We start from the raw sequence: 14365 nt of genomic DNA, 5'->3' as shown, positions 1-14365 counted from the left end.
GATGTTTAACCCATGTATAATCATTTGTTTTATTAATTTGATCTGTCCTCTTCTTAAATAAACTGAATTGAATTGAACTTTGACATTTAGTTTCTTATTATTTTACAGGTTTATTCTTTTTTATGACACTCCTATGACATCATACTTCAGTTTATCACAAACATGAAGGAAGGGTAAAAACTAATCTGAAAAGTAACTACAAAATGCATTTCCTGCAGAAAATGTTTGTGAATGCTGAAAAGCTAAATTCCTAAAGTTTAACTAGATTGCTGGCTTTAATGTAAAAGAAGGTGAAGCAGTAAGAATAGTTGGAAAAGTTGGAATATTATTAATTAGTTTACATTTCTTTAACATGTTAAATAACACCAAACTATATGATACTAAAGTGGAATATTTAAAGGTTTTCTGAAAAGCTGTCACTACACTGAATTGCAGACTTCAATGTGAAGAAGAAGGTGAAGTTGTGCAAATAATTAGCAAAAGTGGAAACTGTTCTAATTAATATGAATGTCTTTAAAATATGAATAATACTAACATTGTATGAAATATCTGCGCCACTGAACTCCTTCGTTCTGTGCTCGTTGCTGAGCAACAGTCTGCTCCGTTAGTTGCTCCTCGTAGTTCGGTGGGCTCGGTGAGATTCGGGGCTGAAGTTGTAACATTGTTGCATTTTTCATTTGGTTCGGTTTCCGTCACACTGCACTTTATCAAACGCGGCAAACAGTGGAAACACACGTCCACGTGGTGGAAGCAGTCGCTTGTGATTGGACAGAATATCAGAGGGAAACTCTCCGAAATAATGAAGCTCCACTACATTTCTACCGTGTTGGCTTTTCTGGTTCTGCTTTAGTGTTTCTAATATTTTAGAGGAAGGTGAACAATGGGAGCAGCTGACAGTGTTGGCTCTATCATTAAATGTCTTTAGTTGTGTTAAAGAGGAGTTGGAGCAGAGTGGCTGTTAAAACCTAGGCCACTGTTTGGAGGGAACTGGAATCTTACTGGAAGCTGACTCGCTAGAATAGACAAGTGTATTTTAACGCTGTAAATTGGGAAAAAAAAGACAGTTTCAGGCATTCACATATATTGGGGGAACTAACTTGCACACGCATTACATATGGATCTGAAAGTTATCATCCATTAAACCAAATATTTAAGTCTGTAAACTGTGGGAAAGGTTGAAACTGCAGGCTAGTAAATGCTCTGTTTTTGGTCCACTTCCTGTGTTTGGGTCAGACCGCGTTCTCACCTAGTCTGGCTATCACCAGACCAAGCTCAATCTTTTCAGATTGAACAGGGTGAAATCAAATCGCCGTCAGATGGGGCTGGGTTTACCCAGTCTAGTTCTCACCTGAAGGGAACCGAACTCTAGTTCACTTGGAAGAGAACCTGTTGGTCTCTTTCATACTTTTGCTCAACTTGCTCATCGGTGTTGTTCATGAACGCGCTAAAAGAGCCTGTTCATTAAACCTTTTCAGACTGAAGGCTTTAAACATCTATCATTTTAATCTTGTTGCACACGATAATAAGACTTGTGCCTAAAATAGAAAATATATCATCTTTCAGAACCTTGAAAGCTCCATAATTTCACACTCTGAAATGTACACAGTGAGTACTTTTACTTTGAATACTTTAAGTAAGTATGTAGCCTACTTTCACTCAAGTAGACTTTCTAATGCAGGTTCTTTACTTGTAACTGAGTATTTCTACACTGTGGTAGCCTTTTGCTACTTTGACTTTAATCTTTAGTTTAGTTTTGTCACTTTTTGTTTCACTTTAATTCTGCTCAACCTGAGGCAGATTATTTTGATGATTAAGACATGAACATGTGTCTTGTTTGCTCGCTCTCATCTTCTCTTCAGAAACAACCGTTCAAACACAAGCTAGGAGCTACGATCACTTTTTGGCAAGTGGAAACGTGCATTTTATGGATGTATTGCTTCTTAAAGAATGTATTTAAAATGGTTAAGTTCTTGTGGGCTATAATCTGTCAGAATTGAAATCCAGTATTTCTGAGGCAGAAACAACTTTTCAGTTTTAAGGTAGGGGCTGAGATCCCTTTTTGGCAGAATAGCAGAAGCGCGTGTCCCTCCCCCCCGCTCCAGCTGACTGATGGACAGACAGGTGCTGCTGTCGGTTCACTTTCCTTCTTCAGTTGTCGGATGGAAAGTTGGAGATGTTTCCAATCAGCAGAAATCAGCTGGGACAGCCAACCAACACACACACTGGGAGTCCAACCACTTTAATTAATGTTGACTTTGTGAATATTATATCTGAACTTTTAGCTTAAGTCTTCATCACAGACTCCAGCAGTTTTGGACAGTACCGAAGCCAAGTGAATGTAAAATCAATCTCAGCATCACAACTAACTGTTTTAGATACAGATATGGTCATAATAATGCTCCAAAATGCTGTCAAATTGCATTTTTATTTTTAAATCATCCCATTTTCTTAAGGGGAGGAGCCCTAAACCTCCTGCCAAATATGGTCCCCCAAGTCTTTTCCCAAACCTGGGGAAAAGTGCCCAGTGTAGTTAAACAGGAGGAATGTGAGGTAGAACAACAGCCTGTCAACTGCTACTGTTGTTACTGCATCAAGCTGCACAGTTTGGACATGTGCAGCTAACTGAGTGCTACTGGAACATCTGGTGGAGCATCACAGCTGTCTACAAACAAGGACAGATGTTAATGACTGCTACACTTGATTATATCAATAATTCATAATCTATTAGCCTCGTGTGATTACAAAAACCAAAGTTTCTAAATGTCTGACTTGTTTCCATTGCTGCAGAATGACTCCTCAACAATAAATGCCATCCCAATACTGACCTTACTTCCTTCACCTTTTAATGGTTCTGCTATTACCTTCTGCTTTGGTAGCACTAGGGTTCAAACCTTTCTGCCTAATGGCTGTCTCATCTTATTGCTTTTCCCGTCTTTTATTCCTGTTGGCCAGTCAGACTCTTAAAGTTTGGATTTTAGTTCTCTTACAAGCCAGTAACTGACCCTCTGCAGATATGATAGTTTTGTCATTATGGAACAAACAATCCTTCATGTACATAGACTCTTTGTCCCAAAAAACTCTAAGGATTAATATTATTATACAATCTAATTTCATTTTACTTTGTAGTTTGAATTGAGGATTAAAAAGTATAAAATGTGTGCGCAGGGTGTGATTTATGAAAAAAACAGATGGGGGGGTGTTAAGTTAACGGACTTGAACTTGACGTGAAAGTATAAGCGGAGCGTCTGTTTTATATCGTCATTTATTCCATACATGTGCACGGCTCTGTTCATCCGTCTCCAGTGTTTGGAATAACGCCGTTTAAAAGAACGGCGTTAGGTAACGACGTTATTTTTTCAGTAACGGGGTGATCTAACTAATTACTTTTCCCGTCGTTACAACGCCGTTAACGTTGGTCAAAGGCAAGAACGTGCATGTAATGTGTACATTATGTCCAGGAGTGAAGACTTTGTCGACATCCGTTGTAAGAAATTTAATGAAGCATCTCACACCGACACACGCATCTACAAAGCTAGTGGCCAAAACCAGCGATACCTCCACCATAGATGATAGCTCGCTATCCACTAGCAAAGAAGGACTCGGAGCAAAGTCCTCCAAGCAGCTAAAGCTAGATCTGTCTGCCTCACAACAAAAACCTATGACACAGGCTGAAGTCAACCGTATGATAGTCAGGTATGTTGTTAAAGTATATGTGTCGTATAAGTTTATATGGTGTAACTGTTTACTTTTCTTACAAAGATAATACTTGAAGTGCAGGATAAACCTCTTGCTGTCTGTTGACGTGCTATAAATATTGAAAGTTATGTACGTTAAACACCAGTCTGTTCTACTCATTTCAACCGACTTGTGAAAACTGCTAAAAAAAATCAAAATTCTTTGACATATAGCAACTTTTTTTTAAAGTAACGCAAATAGTTACTTTCCCTGGTAACGAGTTACTTTTATTATAGAGTAATTCAGTTACTAACTCAGTTACTTTTTTGAACAAGTAGTGAGTATAACTAATTACTTTTTTAAAGTAACGTTCCCAACACTGTCCGTCTCCATCATTACACACAAGTGAACTGGTATACATGGCATACATGTAGTATGAGAAACTGTAATACCTCAAATATAACAACCAACACTATTACCGTAATGTATTGATAAGAGCGTTATCCAAAAATGATATTTAACACACAGATACATATTTTGGGAGGAAGACAGTGTTACAAGTTATGACACATAAAAACAACTTTCTTCAGAGTTCTCCTCATAGAATTGAATGTGAAATGTAACATATTCACAACACCCTATGTATCATCTGTTCATTCTTTTGTTAGAGAGAGAGAGACAGAGAGAGGGAGAGAGCGAGAGAGAAGTGTGAACTTTTCATTTAATAATCTTCTGCAGACGTTTTATATTCCCTGTTTGTATTTTCTGTGACTGAATGTGGTTTTAAATCTGTTGAGGTGTGTTCAGACTGAAAGCAAAGACACTGATGATGTCATACAAAGTCAGGAAATAGAAAGCAAACTGTTTCCAGAGGACACTAAAGAATGATGGAGCAGCAGGAAACACACCAGGTCAGATAGTAAACAGCTGATTTATTCATCTGACTTGTAGAATAACATCAATGATTGAATTGTTTTAAATGTCTGGGAATGTGGAACAACTCAATGCAAAATGAATCAAATAAAACAAGGCCACATGCTGATTATTTGCGACTTGATTTGATGGATTTATTCTTCCTGTTGTGTCTGTGTTTAAACTCCTAATTAAAAGGTAAAGTTTCCATCCACTAAAAGTTCTGTTGTGGCCGCTGACAGACTCAGATTATTATTCTAAGTGTCTGACAACATTATGGAAAAGATCACTACAGAGATAGAGCTTTTAGTTAAAGAGTAAGATCCTTTTAGTTTAACATGAAACAGCCCCAAGATCACCATCACCAAACTCCATCAGACTCCATGTAAATAATCAGGACTTTTAGCGTGTATAGAGCCAGCATATCTCCACCAGACTCCATGTAAATAATCAGGACTTTTAGCGTGTATAGAGCCAACATATTTCCACCAGACTCCATGTAAATAATCAGGACTTTTAGTGTGTATAGAGCCAGCATATTTCCACCAGACTCCATGTAAATAATCAGGACTTTTAGTGTGTATAGAGCCAGCATATTTCCACCAGACTCCATGTAAATAATCAGGACTTTTAGCGTGTATAGAGCCAACATATTTCCACCAGACTCCATGTAAATAATCAGGACTTTAAGCGTGTATAGAGCCAGCATATCTCCACCAGACTCCATGTAAATAATCAGGACTTTTAGCGTGTATATTTCCACACACAATTTTTCTGTTCAGCAAAAAACTCAGTCAAATGATGTCATGTCCTCTGAGTCATAACCTTAAAGGCGTATTACACACTTTTTATGTTGTTTTTTATGTAACGTGACAGGGCTGACCGAAAACATGGGGACAGTTGTAAAACACCATTTTATCAATTAATGTGAATGATAACAACTTAAACTTTTGATGAATACTGATTATTTTTCTAAATAACAGTTTTCAGAATAACAAAATTATGGACAAGGTAGTTAAAATTTGGCTGAGGACAGACCATTTTTCAGGATTTGTAATTTTCAAAAGTGTTTTTAATTAAGAATAAAACACACAAGGACCTAATATTACATATTCCTTTAAAGTGCAACTCACAGAAATCACCCATTTAGTATTTTTTAGTCAGTTTTGGATTATACAAGTTTTATTCACTGTAACAATTCCAGGACAGATAATGTACGTTTCTGGTAGAATGTCCCAGTCCCTTAACAGTGGCGGCTCTACACGGAGGCATGTCGGGGGAGGTCCGTGCCTCCCTAGACATGTCTCTGGCCTCCCCTGTGCCGTGCTGACCAAATAAAAAATTATGAATTTATTATGGTCTTACACGCGGGAGGCGGGTATGGCTGCAGCCTGGAGCGTCCCATGTCATGCGGTCCCGTCTCATGCCGAGGCTTTCCAACGGTAAGTTCAGAGGGTCAAAAATACAAAACCGCGAATTATTTTCCAGATTTCCAGATGGAGTCACCAGAGTCACGGGTAATTTCATGATCACGTTTGTTGCAATCAATTGAAAAACGTAAAGAAAAAAGTAGCAATTTTAGCCATACATAGTTTGCTGATTTATGGATGTTATTGTTGCGTCCCTGATGTTAACGTACATTTGATGAAACCTGCATCAGCGTTGGTTGACATTTGTTAGCGAATCTTAGCTAACGTTACCTAGAGCAATTTATGGTTGCAGACTCTGATGGTTGCTTTCTGTGATTGTCCTTAAGGTACACATCAGTGTCTTTAAAATAAATAGCACACCCCCGGTGACACGATGCACGGTGTGCTGTACCGACCATCATTGCCCCCTTTGCCCCACTTCCATATACAAGCCCCGGTGTAGGGCAAAGGTTTTGCAGCACATGGAGGTGCATGTAAAGAATGCCATTCAACATAAAGGTTAGTTCCCTCCATTAGCTTTGTGCTATGCCATTATCATTTGTTTGTTTGTAACTACTGGTACTTAGTAAGCTTACTAATAGTAACTTTACATACTAGTTGCTTTACTTTATTGGGTAAGCACGTAATGCTTTTGTCCCTTCATAGATTTCTTCATAACAAAATGCCACCAGGCCTGCAGGAGTGGAAGCAGTGGTCACTTCCACTGCCCTTTCTGCCTCAAGACCCCAATAAAAAGGCAGGCTATACACAGGCATTTGCCGATCTGTAGGCCACCTCTCCATGATGCCCAGTTGGATGCTGATGCAGACTGCAGAGAGATGGGCATTAATTCCCAGACAGAGGAGTGCAAAGGTCTGAAATCACTCTCCATTTTCTGTGGAGCTGCACTTGGCTGTGTTCACTTAATACTTTTAGCTGATTGTCAGTTTGATTATCAATTCTCTGCAGCAGGATCTGTGAACCTACCTCATCTCGGCACTGACAAACTGCCTGTATCGGTGAGTATATGTGCGTCTGTTTATAAAGAGAAAACTATCTGTGTGAATGTTTAGTGTGTTTTTCAAACCTGTGTGTGTCTGTGTCAGGTACAGTATAGTGAAATACAAGGACAAAGAGACCCAGCAGAGAGACCCCAAGACCCACTGCCAGAATCCTTCTTGCCGTTCCTTTTTGCTAACCTGGACAACCCTCCCTGCAGAGTGCGCCGTGCAAATTTGCCAAATGTAGTTTGTCCTAACTGTAATGTGCAGTTCCAAAGAAAAAATATGAAGAAGCACATTTACAGACAACACACAGATAAAGCTGTCAGAGACATCACTGCAAATTCCCATCTAGATGCTGTATGCATTGATGAGAAGAATGGCATATATGCTGTGAAAAAGTCGTTTCTTGGACCTTTTGTACCTCTTCATGTCCAAAAGAGAACCTGGGGGAAAGAGCACCAAATCAAGTGTGAGTCCAGTGAGTGCCAACATGCCAGTGACTTTGCTGTCAGGAGTGGCTTGAAGACATTTCAATGCCATCATGTCCGCTCTCTTGACTACTGTTCAGCTATTGCCACCAATACTGTACTGAGTGAAGAAACTCTGACTGATATGGTGGAAAACAAGTGGTTTGGAGAAAACAGGAAACAGCAGTGTCTCCAGCTCCAGTAACAGGCAACTACTGCCAGTGTGCCAGTCTCTGTTAATGTCACCTTGAAATCAGAGCTGAAACAGTACATATCAGTCTATGAACCGAATTTAAGTTATTACAGCTGACTGGGACGAGTCGTGGTGACATATGATAAAAGTATGAATACCTGGCATTGCCCATGTTCAAAACCAAGAATGTCATGCATTCATAAATATGTGGCCAAATGGCATTTATTTGAGACACAGAGGCACCTCTTCAGGAAGGTACGGAGCACAGAAAGGACATCAGAGACAACTGAACAAGAACCATTACCTGAAAATAGGGGCAACACATATCCTCCTGAAGATGACAGACTAAAAAAAATGGTGTCATACTTTTACTCTTCCAAAAAATACCCATCTGTCTTACCTGACGATGTCCTATCTGTCCGAAATGAAGACTGTCCAATGCAGCTTATTCCTCTGGAAACTGTGTGCTCTGCATGTCCAGGAAACATAGTTCTTGGCCCACCAGTTGTCATCACAAGTCAAGCACAGATTGTGTCTTTGACTGGTGTTCTGAAAGGTAAGCTGAAATCTTTTTTAAACTTTTTTTTCAGCATCACTTATTCCCCCACAATAAATAGACTCACACCCCACTCCTCTCCTTTCAGGTCTCAGCACTTACTGCAAAGAGTGTGGCCAATGTGGGATGCTTTACAGATACCAGGAGTATAAGGATGGTTTGCATAACTTTGATGATGGTGTCATTTTGACCTTCAATCTGTGCATGTTCCTACGGAACTCACTCCAGGTATGTATGTATGTGTATGTATATGTGTATGTATGTATGTATGTACAGGCCAAAAGTTTGGACACACCTTCTCATTCAATGCGTTTCCTTTTTATTTTCATGACTATTTACATTGTAGATTCTCACTGAAGGCATCAAAACTATGAATGAACACATATGGAATTATGTACTTAACAAAAAAGTGTGAAATAACTGAAAACATGTCTTATATTTTAGATTCTTCAAAGTAGCCACCCTTTGCTTTTTTTATTAATAAGGGAAAAACTTCCACTAATGAACCCTGACAAAGCACACCTGTGAAGTGAAAACCATTTCAGGTGACTACCTCATGAAGCTCATTGAGAGAACACCAAGGGTTTGCAGCGCTATCAAAAAAAGCAAAGGGTGGCTACTTTGATGAATCTAAAATATAAGACATGTTTTCTGTTAAACAATTATGTTATCTTTATAGGCTCACACAGCCGTTGGGCGAGGTTTTGATGCCCTAGAAGAAACTTTAAAGACTGCTTTGCCAAGCAGGGATCGGCTTCTTCATGCGTATTTGCATTTCGAAGCTCTCACAGCACATGAATACAAATATTCTTGTGTGAACTGTGGAAACGTCCCACCTCTGGTGGTGATGGATCTCCACAAAAAGGGTGTTTTCAGCATGCCGTGTAAGTGTCTTTAATAAAAAGGAAATTATTGATTCAAAATTATATTAGTTAATTTAAACATTTTAATTTGACTGACATTGACATTTTTTACATTGTCTTTTGTGACTGTGACTATCCTTTTAAGTCAGTGATATTGAGCCGGTCCCTGAGGATTTCACAGGGGAAGTGAACGTTGAAGATTTCTGGGATTCTGTGTCACTAGAGATGATTGCCAGAGGGCTTACATCAAGTAAGTGTAATTTCTAGGTTTCTATTTAGGATTCAGTAAAAAAAAATAATATTAAAATCAGATATAAGTAATGTGTCTTTTTCCAACATTTCATTCTGATTAAAAGGTAACCGGAAGAATCCTTTTACTGTCCATCCCAGCTATCATTTTTGGGCACCTTGGATTGGGCAAGGCACACGAAGGTCCAACACTGTGCTAAACACAGAGTTTTTAAAAGCTCAAGGTCCAAGAAACTCAGCAGAGGCAGATGACATCAATATTACTGAAGACAGACTCTCAAATGAATTGATGAATTTGAAGGTATCCTCCACATAGTTTGTATCACCCTTTATTTGGTTCTTTTCACAAAGGACTCTCATGGAATCTTTGTCTGTTATAGGCCTACAAACTGCAGGACAGTTGTATGGAAGCAACGTGTCTTTTTGATGCAGTTGAATAGATTGAAGTCACAACAATAGGCCTAAATGTTAGTGGGGATAATATAACACATTGTCAACCCACGTTTACTGTATTTATTCTTTCCCTTGACCTACACAGGTGGATGCAGTACGTACACTCTGTAAGGAATGTGGTGTCGACTCTTGTGGTTCTAAGATAGATCTAATTCTGCGGCTCAGAACCGAAATGCAAAATAGACAGGCCTACAGATCTGGGGAGCATCAGGTGACAGCTTTACATTTTTCTGGCTTTGTCGGTTTTATGTATTCCTGTAAATACATATTAACTTTACATTTATATACTTCTTATTCCTAATGGTTTAATCCTTTACTATTCATCCAGGTGGTTTGGCTGCCATCATGTGTCCCTGCGGTGTTTTGTACAGCTTGAAGTTTAACATCAGAGCAGAAGGCCCTAGAGACTTTGCAGATATGCTTCTGTCGTGGAAACATATGCCCAATATATCAGTCTATGACTTTGCACGAGGTCTTGTAAACCACACCAATGTGAGAGTGCCAGAAAATCCACCATTCCAGCCAAATGAAGGCCGTCTTGCTCCTCCAATCCCTGAGAACATACAGGCTGCCAAGGACTGAACACTGAAGATCCACCTTCCGTGGCTTTTGGAGCCAAACACTGAAAACTTTGAAGATGATAGTCATCCGGTTACCAAATCCTCTCAACATTATGTCTTGTGTGACAAGCTACATGAAGGTAACAGCAAGGATGAGAAGGACATGCTCAGGAGAATTGAACTTGTACCGGAGCTTGCAGGTCAACTCAACAGCCAAGTGGCTGAACAGTTCTTCGCAAATATGCGGAAGAACAATTATTTCATTAACAATATGTCGCCTTCAGCTCACATTTTTCTGGTGCGAAACATTGTTTATCACCACAATGAAAAAAAAGAGAGACAAACCATTGAGAAGATGAAAAGAAATGTGAGGAATGTCAGTATCACACTGGACACACTTGGGAAGGCAGTGGCAGGTAACATAAGTATAACAGTTGTTTAAAATGTAGTGTCACAATCCAGTCCAGGATGTATTTGATCTACTGTTGATTGCTATTTTTAGCTCCACAGACTTTATTGGGCACTCAGACTTCATTGGAACCCACAAGAAATCTTGATGGTAGGACTCATTTAAACAGATTTCAGATATTGGGGTTGATCAGTTTGTTAGGCTTGAAAAATAATCTCTTTTTACATCTTTAACCTGTAGGACCAACTCCTGAAAGGGAAACTTCCCTGTGTGACATACAGCCACAGAGATCATGCTGGGGTTTGAAACCTAGTCCACGACAAAAAAATATGGTAGGTTTGATTTCATACTGTACATACACAAAGTTGGTACTCTTAATGTGTGTGTTCGTGTTTGTGTGTGTTCGTGTTCGTGTGTTCTAGCTGAAATATGTCTTGGACCCCAAAAGAAATCCAGATGAAACAATTATACGAACCCAGTTTACCAAAGTGCAGCAAGTTACCTTGCAACACAGAGATTTTTTGACTCTGGGCTTGGCACGGGAGTTGGAGGCCACAGTAAGCACAACTTTAACAAGTTATTTGGTTATATCACACTGTTTTGCCTTGGGTTTATATTTTGTTTTTTTTATGCTCCATACAGATAGCAAATTGCTGTTTTCAGATAATCACCCAAATAGCACAGTCACAGGTAAATTACTTAGTTTACAATATACAGCATACAATGATAAATGTTGTCTTTCCAACTTAGTTGAATTTCAATGATATATGTGCCATCAGCAAAAGGATGTGTATGCAGTGGATTGCTACGTGGTACCAACATGGCTACCACCACATTATCCGGATACCTCGTCTTTCCCCGTAATTTATTATTATTATTATTATTATTTATATATATATAATTTTGTTTAAATGGTTATATTGTTTAAAAAAAAATAAAGGTTCAGATCTGTTCTGCTTTTCTATTTCTTCGTGAAATGTCTTTCAGAATGATTTAGCAAACAAGGATTTTGTCCTCATACCTATTTGGAAACCAGGACACTACATGCTCTGTGTGCGTCTGCAGTTTTATTATTACCATTACTTTTGCACTGATTTACTATTATAATCTACTTTCTTCTTTGTAGAAACCTTTTTATCTTTAATTTGAGAAATTATATTACATTCGTTTATGTTAATATTCCTATGTGTACAGGTTTTGAAGCTGAGAGAGAGACAAATCCTTTTCCCAGACTCCTTATTCCATCTGGAAGCCTCAGTTGGCTTTGGCGATCAACGTTACATTCAGATTTGCAGGTTTCAACTCATTAAGTTCAGACGTTCAATCCATCTGTTTTGGATTTAACCCTTGTGTTGTCTTTTCATTTTCAGTGGTTGTTTCTACGGTTGTTTTCTACGGCCCATACAAAAATTGAAAACAGGTCAATTTGACCCGAAGTCAACACAAGGGTTAAAGTTGTTAAAGTTATTCTAGGTGCTTTTGGTCTGTTCCTGACCACATTAAGTTGTTCAATAACATATTTAGTTAGATCTGTTTTAGGAATTTTGGTAAATAAAATGCTGATTAATACTTTAATTGCAGCGATCTTGCACAGAGGATTATCCCAGGAGAATGGACTGTGATATACAGCAAGGACATCAAAGTAAATGGGTTTCTACGTATTTTATTGTTTATTTTCCATGAATGAGCTGTGCTGAATGTTGTACACTGTCTTACTGTATTTCTGATGTTCAGGGTCTCCCAAGACAGGAAGATGGCAATGCCTGTGGGATCTTCATGTTAATGGTATTGTGTGTTGTCCTCAAATGTCACTTAATGGTGTTAAATATAATTTACCTGACAACATATTAGCTGTGGATCTGCTATTGTATTTAAATACCAGGGGAATATAGCTTAGTATGTTTTTCCAAGACTAGTACAGACCAATACGTTTTCTTTTTTATTACAGTATGCTCTTTACATTGTGCTGGGGGCAGATTTTGACTTCACAACTGTAAGTGCCCAGAAAGTCTACAGACATATTACAGTATGGTTTTGTAGAACATGACTTCATTGTTTAAAATGTTGTATTTCTAGGGTGACATGGACACAATCAGGACATGGTGGTGCCTGTTGCTCCTGTCTGGTCATTCAGTTGTCAGGTGTGTCAGGATGTTACAACTGTAACATAAAAATGTATAACAAAGCCAAAATTATACATATAGATGTAATTACTATTCTTCTTAATCTCTAACATGTAATTTAAGAAAATCTGTCTGTTTTAAAGGTTCGCACAGAAAAGGAAATATGAAGATCCCATCGTAAGAATCACATTTTGATAGTTGTTGACGATGTTGTGACCTGCATGCTGAGGATTACTTATTATATGATTTGATGTATTTTGGATCCAAACCTCCCACTTCACATGCATACTTTTTACTGACTTTTAAATATTTTTAAATATGTATTTGTATGTATTTACCCTGTGACAATTAAATAATTTTTGTCTGTGTACAGATAATAGCAGATAAGGAGGAGGCAAAGAGGCCCAGGACAATCCCTCCTCAACAGCCGGTTAGTGTGAATGAAGTAAACTTGATGCCTCAAAATACTACAAACTGTCTACATAATGAATTCTCAAAATAAATAAGTGTTAAATGTGTTCATTCAGGAACCTGTTGACCTGTCCAAAGAGGGGATTCTGGAGGGCATCAATGTTTCTCTAAAATAAACATGTTACACTCTTTCCAAGACTGCTTTTTATTTATATATTCTATATTGCACCAAATATATTATTCATTAGCATGGTAGTCTGCATTTATCTTACTGTTTACTTAAACACCAAATATATTTTAAGTATTTTATTCATTAGCATGATAGTCGACGCAAAAACGTATGATAGTCGACGCAAAAACTTATTTTTAATACGTATTTTATTCCGGACGGATGGCATGGGACGCGAGCTTTTATTTTGAAAAGTAGAAGGTCGGGGATGGCCCCAGGCGGGACGGCATTAGACGGGACTGCATGACATGGGACGCTCCAGGCTGCAGCCATAGAGTCTTGACACGCGGCGCCAAAAGCGGAACTAATGTGCGACGCAACGTTCTACACGGGTAAATCAGAGCGGCGCACCCAACACTAGCCTAGAGCATTCAGTGGGTGACTTGACCCATTTGACTCCAGTGGTAACGTCAATGTAACTCACCGCAGATATAACTTTATTAGATAGCACTATGCAGCTGCCTGTACAGATGTCGGACTTCTTCAGGCTCCAACACTGAAAGCGTTGGAAGAACATCAGGAGGACGCTGGTAGCAAATGCTAACCGAGCTAGCTACACTGTTAGCATCTCAGCAGCTGTTCCGTCCACTTGAAGGCATCATTGAGTCCTACGATAGTCTAACGTTAACCAGACTAACGTTACATACAGTCTACGATACCACAGATATCAGCTAACGTTAATAGTTATTTAGCGTGCAGCGTGTGGTGGTGCTCGGTGAATGAGACAGCAACTCCTCTTGGAGAGAGCAGAGGAGCTCCGAGTTCTCCTGTTGGTAAGATCAACCATTTCATCTCGGAAGGGACTTGTTGTTGTTGCACATAACCGGGTTCCTTTTGTTCCTCACACTGAGA

General features: G+C 38.9%; 1 long non-coding RNA gene and 1 pseudogene across 1 annotated transcript; both read left to right on the top strand.

The window, feature by feature from the left end:
* The first annotated feature begins 6756 nt into the window (after nt 1-6756).
* LOC120571691 lies at nt 6757-7186 on the top strand. The gene is made up of 3 exons (XR_005641265.1): nt 6757-6869; nt 6966-7015; nt 7103-7186. It is a non-coding gene; the product is annotated as an uncharacterized LOC120571691 (long non-coding RNA).
* Nucleotides 7187-8024: 838 nt separating this feature from the next.
* On the top strand, nt 8025-13469 carry LOC120570943 (annotated as a pseudogene).
* Nucleotides 13470-14365: the final 896 nt, after the last annotated feature.

Source organism: Perca fluviatilis, chromosome 2 (genome assembly GCF_010015445.1).
Source record: "Perca fluviatilis chromosome 2, GENO_Pfluv_1.0, whole genome shotgun sequence".
Lineage (NCBI taxonomy): Eukaryota > Metazoa > Chordata > Actinopteri > Perciformes > Percidae > Perca > Perca fluviatilis.
This window is presented reverse-complemented; position numbering and strand designations above follow the sequence as displayed.